We start from the raw sequence: 8,647 nt of genomic DNA, 5'->3' as shown, positions 1-8,647 counted from the left end.
TCCAGTTATCACAATGGACAGGTGCGGATTTGCTCAGTGCGGCCAAACAAGATGCGCGCGCATGTGAATGGTCATGACTGGACGGCGCGCACTATACCATTGTGAAGGCTTGCCGCTGTTCGGGTTTGATTTGACGAGGATAGTACATGAGCATATGGCTATGACATTCATGGTGCTGGGTTGTGCTTGCAAAATAGGCACGCTTAATTGACAGAGCAGGTTACTATTGCTCGTCTCCTTCTTGTTATCTCAACAAAGGCAGAGGTGGATGGCAAAGTCGGAAGTTCCTGCACAGTATAAGCACTTTGCTGACACGGCTTTTCGAGGCAAAAGTGTTCGGTTCACCCAATAGCCGCTTAAAACCGGCTTGACTTGGCTGAAAACGTATGAATAGACGGCGATAAAATCGCCGTGTTGGACATTTTTTGGGGAACGTTTAGGTGGTGGGAACGAAAGGTCTAAGGTTCCTCACTAACTTGTGAGGATCTTTACCGTGCGGTGGTTATTTATCCGTGGTCTTTGCTTGGCCGGGAGCCTTATGCATTCGCGAGAACCGCCTCTGCGCATGGATACGTGGTCTCGTTCTGTCTATAAGCAATGTGGTAACGACTTGCCCGATCATGAACACCGTGTGTTATGCTATTTGTGGATGTATGCCGTACGTGTATGTCTGGTAAGTGCGTGTGTAGCGTAAGGATCGATGTGTCGCTTCGGTGAAGTGTATGCTTGCGCCAAAACTTTCGTTGAAGCTTCTTCTTGCGTAACTGCGTGAGACAGATACGAAATGCACAAGTTGGAAGCGATGGAATATTACCAGTCGTTCACACGACGTTATTTTCTAAGTGGCTTAAATATGTTGTCGCCGATTACGATAATCGGTTTTCTAAGCTATGTCTTTTCTTGTGGGTGTATACAAAGAAAAAAAAAGAAATAAAGTTGAAAATATGCTGGGAGCACTATAAATATTCGCTCAAAATTGCCACCTTAAGCGTCTTCTTAAAATTAAACAGTGCCGCAAGGCAGTCGTGCCTTGCGGTGAAGTGCACGCTGTGTATTGCGGTAAAGCATACATATTGCGCGCGCTCGTGTTTAAATTGGAAATGTAGCACTGACATTGGGCCTCGTGTGTGCACCTAAATTGTACACGCGCTATCCTCTGCCTCATCAGTGACGATGCGGCAGTCAGTATCGTCATCATCTTCAGCTTGTGTAACAAGCACAGAACAATTTACCTAGTAAAATATATTTTGTGGCAGGCAATTCGCAAGGCATTCAGATGTTAGTTCATGCAGGGTTAATTCAAGATTGTTAAATGGCACGTTCAAATAAACGAAACATGCATATGAGAGGCTTCAGCCGTACTTCAAAATTTGTGCCATGCCTCAAATTGAAAATGATTATAAAGGAAATGAATGCTAAGGCTGGGTGTAGATTACCATTCACAATTCAATTACCATTCATATTTTGGAAACTTAGAAAATTTGTAGCTCATGTTTTCCTATCGAGTAAGCACAAAAATAACTGTTGAAGAATGGTCTACAATTACTCACACAGTTTGCAAGAAATAGATCTTTGAAACCTATGTCGTGCCAGAACTAAGTGCAAGGTGGTTAGAGGAAACTGGTTATGACCCGACATAATAGCGCATGTTCGGACGTTTTACATGGGCTGCTTGTTGGCAAAATGGGGTGACAATTAGGTAAGTGCCTGCAGGGATCTGCACCAAGAGACGAAACACTACATCTTTTTCATAAATTTTATTATTTGTGTCAAGCATGCGTGCACTCTTCGTTGTTGTGTTCTCTCAGGGAGCAAGTATATGGCATACGCTTGAAATCCATACGTTACCCCTGCGATTTGAAGATGTTATCACAGTAAACATGAACGTGCAATGTAGTTGAAAACGTTGCTGGGCACCAACTTTCTTAACAATCTGAACCCGCTTATACTACAAAAGTTACCACGTGACTTCAGCCAAATAGTTTCTAACTGTTGTGGTTACTGTCAGATAAAAGTAATAATGAGCTAGTTGTGCTTGGACAACAGTCTTGCTTTACTGTATTAAAATACAGTAATTTAGTACCTGCATATAGAACTGACCACTTAGTTATTTTTTTTTATTTGTGGTCCTATTTGTTACAGTTTACTTTCAAAATATTTCATACAAAGTGGTTAAGTTTTAAGTCCATACAGTGGGCAAATTTTATCAGCAGTACCGCATGCTGTACAATCACTTTTACTTCTCCTAGAAAGCATGGTGTTCCACTATTCTGGTATGTCTCGGCTGGGCTTCTCGACCTCGACGACTGTACATGTCAAGCAGTTTGCCAAGTGTAACTACTTACTCCCCCATAACTCTAAATTTTGTCGAGCCATAATAAATAATTGGCAGTAAGGACCAGTTACAAAACCCTTTTTTTATGAAGTGCTCATTAATCGGGGACCTAACAATTCTGTACATAAACGATGACAGCAACCACTTTTCCACAGATTGAACGATTAGGTTGTACTAATAAAAGCATTAATATAATCAGACTCTTTTTTTTTGGAAAGTAAATACAATGCATAAATAGTCTTACCAGTCCGTGATTCAATATTGTAGCTAAACTATCGTTGAAAGCCAGAGTCATTTACAAATGCTATGTGAATTCCCGGAAAGTGCTAGGTAGCTTTACATAAATTGGGGATGTCTGCAAAAAAGCAAAAAGCCTACGTTTATGTTGAGCAGAAGTCCAAGTGAACATGCATGCATATGTTCATGAACTAGTTCCCTGTAACATGTGGTGCAACAGCTCTAGCTTAAAAGCTTCAGGCAGCTTTTATGCTGCTCCAAAAATATTTTAGTTGCACCACAAGCTCCGGATATGCCTTTCATGAGTCACGTCACTGTGCCTGTTGAGTCTTTAAAAAAACAGGTTTGAAGGGGATGCTAAAAAATTTTTTTGAAGGGGTGAGTAGCAGAGAGCATTAATTTATTAAAGTCTTCAATTTTATTATGTTAGCTCTGAGGCTTGCAGGTATGTTAAATGAGCATGGTCATATTAGTAACACCTCATAGGTCAATAATTTTTGGGTTGACAGCAAGGTATGAAGAGACAGGATTATGAAAATTGCAGAAGTAGAAGTAATGAAGTTGTCGAGAAGACTTTGTTAACAGTACATTTACAGGCTTCACGCACAATTTGCTTTCCAGCAGGGTGAATTTACTTTTGCTGATGCTTCCGATGGCATCATTGCACTTCATAAGCACTGGTTTTATGCACTGCACGTGACGATCTTGTTTTTTCAAGGTTCATGTACTGATTAAAAAGTATAGGATCAAGAAACTTACATGCTGTCTTAAGGCATAATCAGGCTCACCATAGAGGTAATTGGTGACATTTTAGTGAGTTGTATGTGGGAGGTCCGTGTACATAACATCATAGTAATCTTGCAATGCTGTAGCTTTATTTGTGTAACGAGTGAAGCTTCTTTTCCTGTTAAAAATTTCTGCCAAGCAAACAAGTTCCAACAGTAGGATTTGCCCTTGGGTAAAGCAGGTGGTAAAAGTGAGCTTATTCAGAAGCCCTTCAAGAGTACCCACTAAAGGAATTAGTACCTATAGGGCAAAAATTCCAGTGCACCAAGAAGGGCAAGGGAGGACGGTGCATGTTAACATTTCAGGAGGGCATCTTCTGGACATCATCCTTCTCTAACCACAAGCTTGTATGGCCAATGTTTAGCAGACTCCTACTAACATAAACTAGGTATAAATGTTGCTTCTCTATTGCAAGATGACACACCATATACCTTTTGAGAGTCTCCTCACCACAAGCCCTTACATTAGCCTAAAAATTTTTTTTTTGTCGTAAACAGTTGTCTGAAGCAACAATATGCACATTGTGACAGTCTAGCTGGTGACCACAGAGATGGCTCCCGCCATCACGATGTATACTCCACTCAAAATGTAAGACACTGCAAAATTATAGTCCGGTGTGTGTGCATACGACCTTGAACATGCAAGCAGTGACCACTTCTCTTGTGTTCTCTGCACTGGCGCATGCTTGTTGCACACCTGTTCAAGATTGTGACAGTGAAATTAGTTCTGGCAATGCTGTCTCAGAGGTAAGACTGTGTACACCCTTAGGAACACCATGGTGGAGCGAGCAGAGATTCATATCAAATGTAGTAATAAACTGGCAACACCATGGTGATATAAGCACACTTGCATTAATTTATTACATTTTTATTGAGGCAGACATCACACAGCTAAGCCTAGTTGTGATCTCTTTTCATTATTGTCTACATAGTTTTCCCGTTGGTCACAGCACAGGAAGAAAAATTTCTCTGTGGGAGCACCATATTTTAAGCTTGCATGACTCCAATGAAGCACTGTGCAAACAGATATATTGAAAATGTCAATACTTCGGGTCCTATAAATGGCGAACTGGTTGTCACATTCAGCCGGTGATCCTGCAGGAGCTTTAGCATATACTCTAAGGTCATTTTGCATCAACAATGCCACATACAATAGTTTAACCATGGTTGTTAATGGGCAAGATGATGCATAGCTTCAGGGAGGTAATTAAGCTAAGGGGGAAAATTATAGATGCTTAAGCACCACTGGAAAAATGAAAAAGCACAGAAAAAGAGCATCGGTCGCAGCTGAACTACAGAAAATATTTACACTGCACCACACATTCGCATCGTCTAGAATTTTCCCTAATAATGTTATACCAACCTGCCTAGCAGCAAGTACTTCCAAGGTAATAAAGTGCAGAATGACACTTGCATAAGACAGGGAACAGGACGCGAGTTAACTGCCATCTATCTTTGTTTGTGCAGGGTGTCTACCAACCTGGGAAAGTCGGGGAATTGGGGCCTTGCTGGAAAACTGCAGGAACTTTGGTAAAACCTGGCTAATTCATGGAAACTGGCGGCAGTCTGTGCTACCATCACAAAAATAAGCATTACCCTTGATCAATACTCAAAAAGTCACTCCTTCGACTGCAACTACAGTGAACAGCTAGAAGAGGCCTAAAAAAAGGCAATGCATAACTGTTTCTTCTTAGTGTACAAAAAAAGGATACACTGACCAAAATAACACAAAGTTTACTGATGTTTGGGCACCTGATATTGTTCTGAATGACAACCATAAGAAAGGTACATCGTATTTAAGTATGACTAGGTGCGTGATGTAAGCACCAAAAGTATATGGTCTGCGTTCCATAAATCTTACTGAGTATATGTGCAGCTGTGTGAATGTGCAGGGATTCCAGGTGCTGGCATGATGCAAGCTTGTTTTCTTCGACCAGAACACGGTTGCTTGACCAGTCAATTTGAAAGCCTGTATATTTCGCATGTTCAGCGAGGGCATCCAAGGCCACCCATTATTTGGTGACTTCATTTTGAACTGTTGTGTTGTTTAACTCTTTCATTGAAATCACAGGTCTCATAGACTGACATGTTGTCACACTCGTGGCAGATTACAGTGTAAAGAAGACTACAGAAAGTTCGCTCGGCAGCTTATTCTTCCCATTGACTAAAGCATTCCTTAGCTTCCACGTTGGTACATGCACTATTTTGATGTATGTTCCTTCTACCTATCACATATCATATCTGACTTTCCAAGCACAGCATTTCTCACATCGGTAAATTTGTGCATATTTGTCGTGGCCATAAATTTGGCTTGGCTTGAAGGCCTTTTAGTTTGGTGCTTATGTTAGAACTGCCATCACAAGAGGTTTGCTGGGCTATGTCTTGCCTTGTATAATATTATTGCTATTATTATTATTATTGGCGATGCAGCTGCAAACGTCCTCCGCTATGCACTTATTGCAGATATTTCAAGAGTAGTACACTCTCTTCTCATTTCATTTCCTTAAGATGGTGTTATTAAATCCATGAGTATTCTTTATCATTATGTTCATAAAAGAGTACGTAAATGAAGGTAACCAAAACACGCAACTTAGCTTCACAAAAAAAGCCTACTGGCTTTTTCAGCTTGCCTTTGTTGTACATAGCCTGGTCACTCCTCACAACGGTGTTCATGCTGTCTGAGACGCATCTGGAAGCTAAGTTGCATGTTTTGGTTGCTGACAAGGAAGGCTTCTTTTCAACTCTAGATGGCTCTATGTATAATGATAAGGTAGCCACTGGTTTGGAAAAAAGCTGAATAAATCATTTTCTGAGCAACTGCAGCCAATCAATTTATGTGGATGGACATGCATCTTCACTTTCACATGCAAAGTCTGGTGTTCCCCAGGGATCAATCATGGGACCAGTTTTGTTTCTCATTTACATCAACGACATTGGACATGGTTTGTCATCTACTATCAAATTATTTACATACAACTACATCTTTTATAGAAAAATTGACAGTACCCAAGCTAACGAGTCATTATAGTTGGACCCTAATAAACTCGCATTTTGGTGTCACCATGGCAAATTAACACTTCCAAAACGAAGGCCATGACGTTTACAAGAGCACATAAAACAGAAATGAGTCAATATGAAATTCAAGCTCTCCCCATTGAAAAAGTATCCCTATTTAAGTATCTTGGAATTCATTTATCTTCTGACCTGCCTTAAAATAAGCGCATCGATATCATAACTAGTGAGGGGTCAAAAGCACTTGGATTTATTCAAAGAAACCTTTACTTGGTGAACTATACCTCTAAAATGCTAGCATACACTACACTTGTCCGTTCAAAGATAGAATATGCATCCATCATCTAGAACCCACATCAATCATATCTCATCGATTAACTAGAATTAAAATAAAATGAAGCAGCAGGATTTATCACCAAGTGGTATTCTCGCAACTGCAGCACTACAGATATTACACACTCACTTTCATTACCCCTTCTTGAAAAACGCAGACTGTCGTCACTGTTGTTGCATTTTCGTACATTTTATCATAGTAAATGTGCCTTCATGAAGCTTGTACTAACACACCTCATAATATTTTGAAACATATTGATCACCAATTCAAAATACACCCTTTTTTGGCACGCACAATTATGTATCAACACTCACCATTACTTCGAAGCACACATCACTGGAACACACTGCCAAGCGACATCGCTTGATTCATTGATCGTGCCACCTTTGTAAACCAATTCAATATTTTCTTGGACATATGACTTACCTATCTGTGTGAGTTTGTAAGTGCATGTATGTGCTTATTTTTACTCTTCTTTCATTGTAAATATATTTCCTCCTTAAAGATGATAGTCTTGCTTGGGATACTCCAATGCAAAAATTTTGGTCTGTCAGCAAAAAGGCTCAAGTACGACCACATCCACAGCATCCACCAGTATTGCTCAAGTTTCTGCGTTCATACTTGTACGATTGTCAATAAAAAGCAAATATTGAGCATATTTGAGGCACAATATCAACACGTCGATATTGTGCACTGTGTTTATTTATACTAGAAAAGGTATAAATAAGTAATTCTAAGCACTGCAGCTGACAATTCGACGCTTCGCATGGAAAGGCGAGTCTCCTACGCTTTGCTAAGACGATACTGTGCTGCTACCTGTCTTGAAATCTACAAAATATGGCCTCCAAGATTGCACGCATGCTGCGTGCTCGCTATAACAAAGGCCATCCTTTCGTTTTCTGAAATTACCGCTAGATGGCACTCATGTCTCACGCAACACCTCCAGGATCCCATTCACCAGTTTTCTCGTGCAAAACATCAAATAAATATTTCTGTCTATTCACTCTTTTCAGGCAAAATACAATAGTCTTTCGACGACATTTTTGGTCAAATATGCAGATAGGGGGCAATTTTTTTCATGGCAATTTTCTGTATATATATTTTTTTGCACTATAGCTGTGTCTCTCTTATTGAGTTCATTCCTGCCACAATTTTTTTTTTCCTTTTGCATCTTTGTCTATGGAACTGTATTTTACATTGTTTACCACTTTAAATTCTATAATGGCAATGTCCTGATTTGCAAATTTATTGTATAACTAAAACCCCGTGCGTAATGCCTGAATGGGCCTTTAGGGTATATATTAATAAAAAAAAGTGTTGATGCACAAAGCCGGTGACTGAACGAATAAGTTTATGCCCTGTTACTAACGCTTAATCAGGAACATGTAGCGGCAAGTGTGAAAAAGGCAAAAAGGCAAAAACTATCAGTTTTTATTTCAGTGAAGATTCATGTTGCCACTAAGAGCTGTTGTTTCAGAAAAAGACACTTGGTAAATAAATGTTTCAGAGTATATTCAAAGAAATTTGGAGCGTTTGAAGACTTGTGATCCGCTAAGAATTTCTAACTCAGAATCTATCATCTTATCACTAAGTGAACAACCTTCTTTGTGCCGTAATGCATTCGGTATAGACGTAAAAGATTTATATTATTGTTTGCCCCAATGTGAAGATTTGAAGTGTATAAAGCAGTGCATGAGAGAAGATAATGATGAGTTGTTGTTTCAGTGCCAGTGTGGCATCTCTATTGCGTCGTTTTTAGAGCTCATGCAGGCCACCTAAATTCTACCGTTGTGTCTTGGAAGGGAAATAATTTTGTCCAAAAATCTGGTATCTGCATTGAATCATGAATATACCTGTAATTATTTATATTTTTCTTGGGTATGTAGACGGGCAGCTGCAAAAGCATTTGAATTGGTTATCATCACACGCTGTTTGATATGTCCA

General features: G+C 39.8%; 1 long non-coding RNA gene across 1 annotated transcript; it reads left to right on the top strand.

Annotated features, from left to right (window-relative positions):
- The first annotated feature begins 382 nt into the window (after positions 1 to 382).
- LOC142777348 (uncharacterized) lies at positions 383 to 7,385 on the top strand. Its single transcript, XR_012888043.1, has 2 exons — positions 383 to 673; positions 4,825 to 7,385. It is a non-coding gene; the product is annotated as an uncharacterized LOC142777348 (long non-coding RNA).
- Positions 7,386 to 8,647: the final 1,262 nt, after the last annotated feature.

Source organism: Rhipicephalus microplus, chromosome X, assembly GCF_043290135.1.
Source record: "Rhipicephalus microplus isolate Deutch F79 chromosome X, USDA_Rmic, whole genome shotgun sequence".
Taxonomy (NCBI): Eukaryota; Metazoa; Arthropoda; class Arachnida; order Ixodida; family Ixodidae; genus Rhipicephalus; species Rhipicephalus microplus.
The sequence above is the reverse complement of the archived record's forward strand: the minus strand, read 5'-3'. Positions and strand labels throughout refer to the sequence as shown.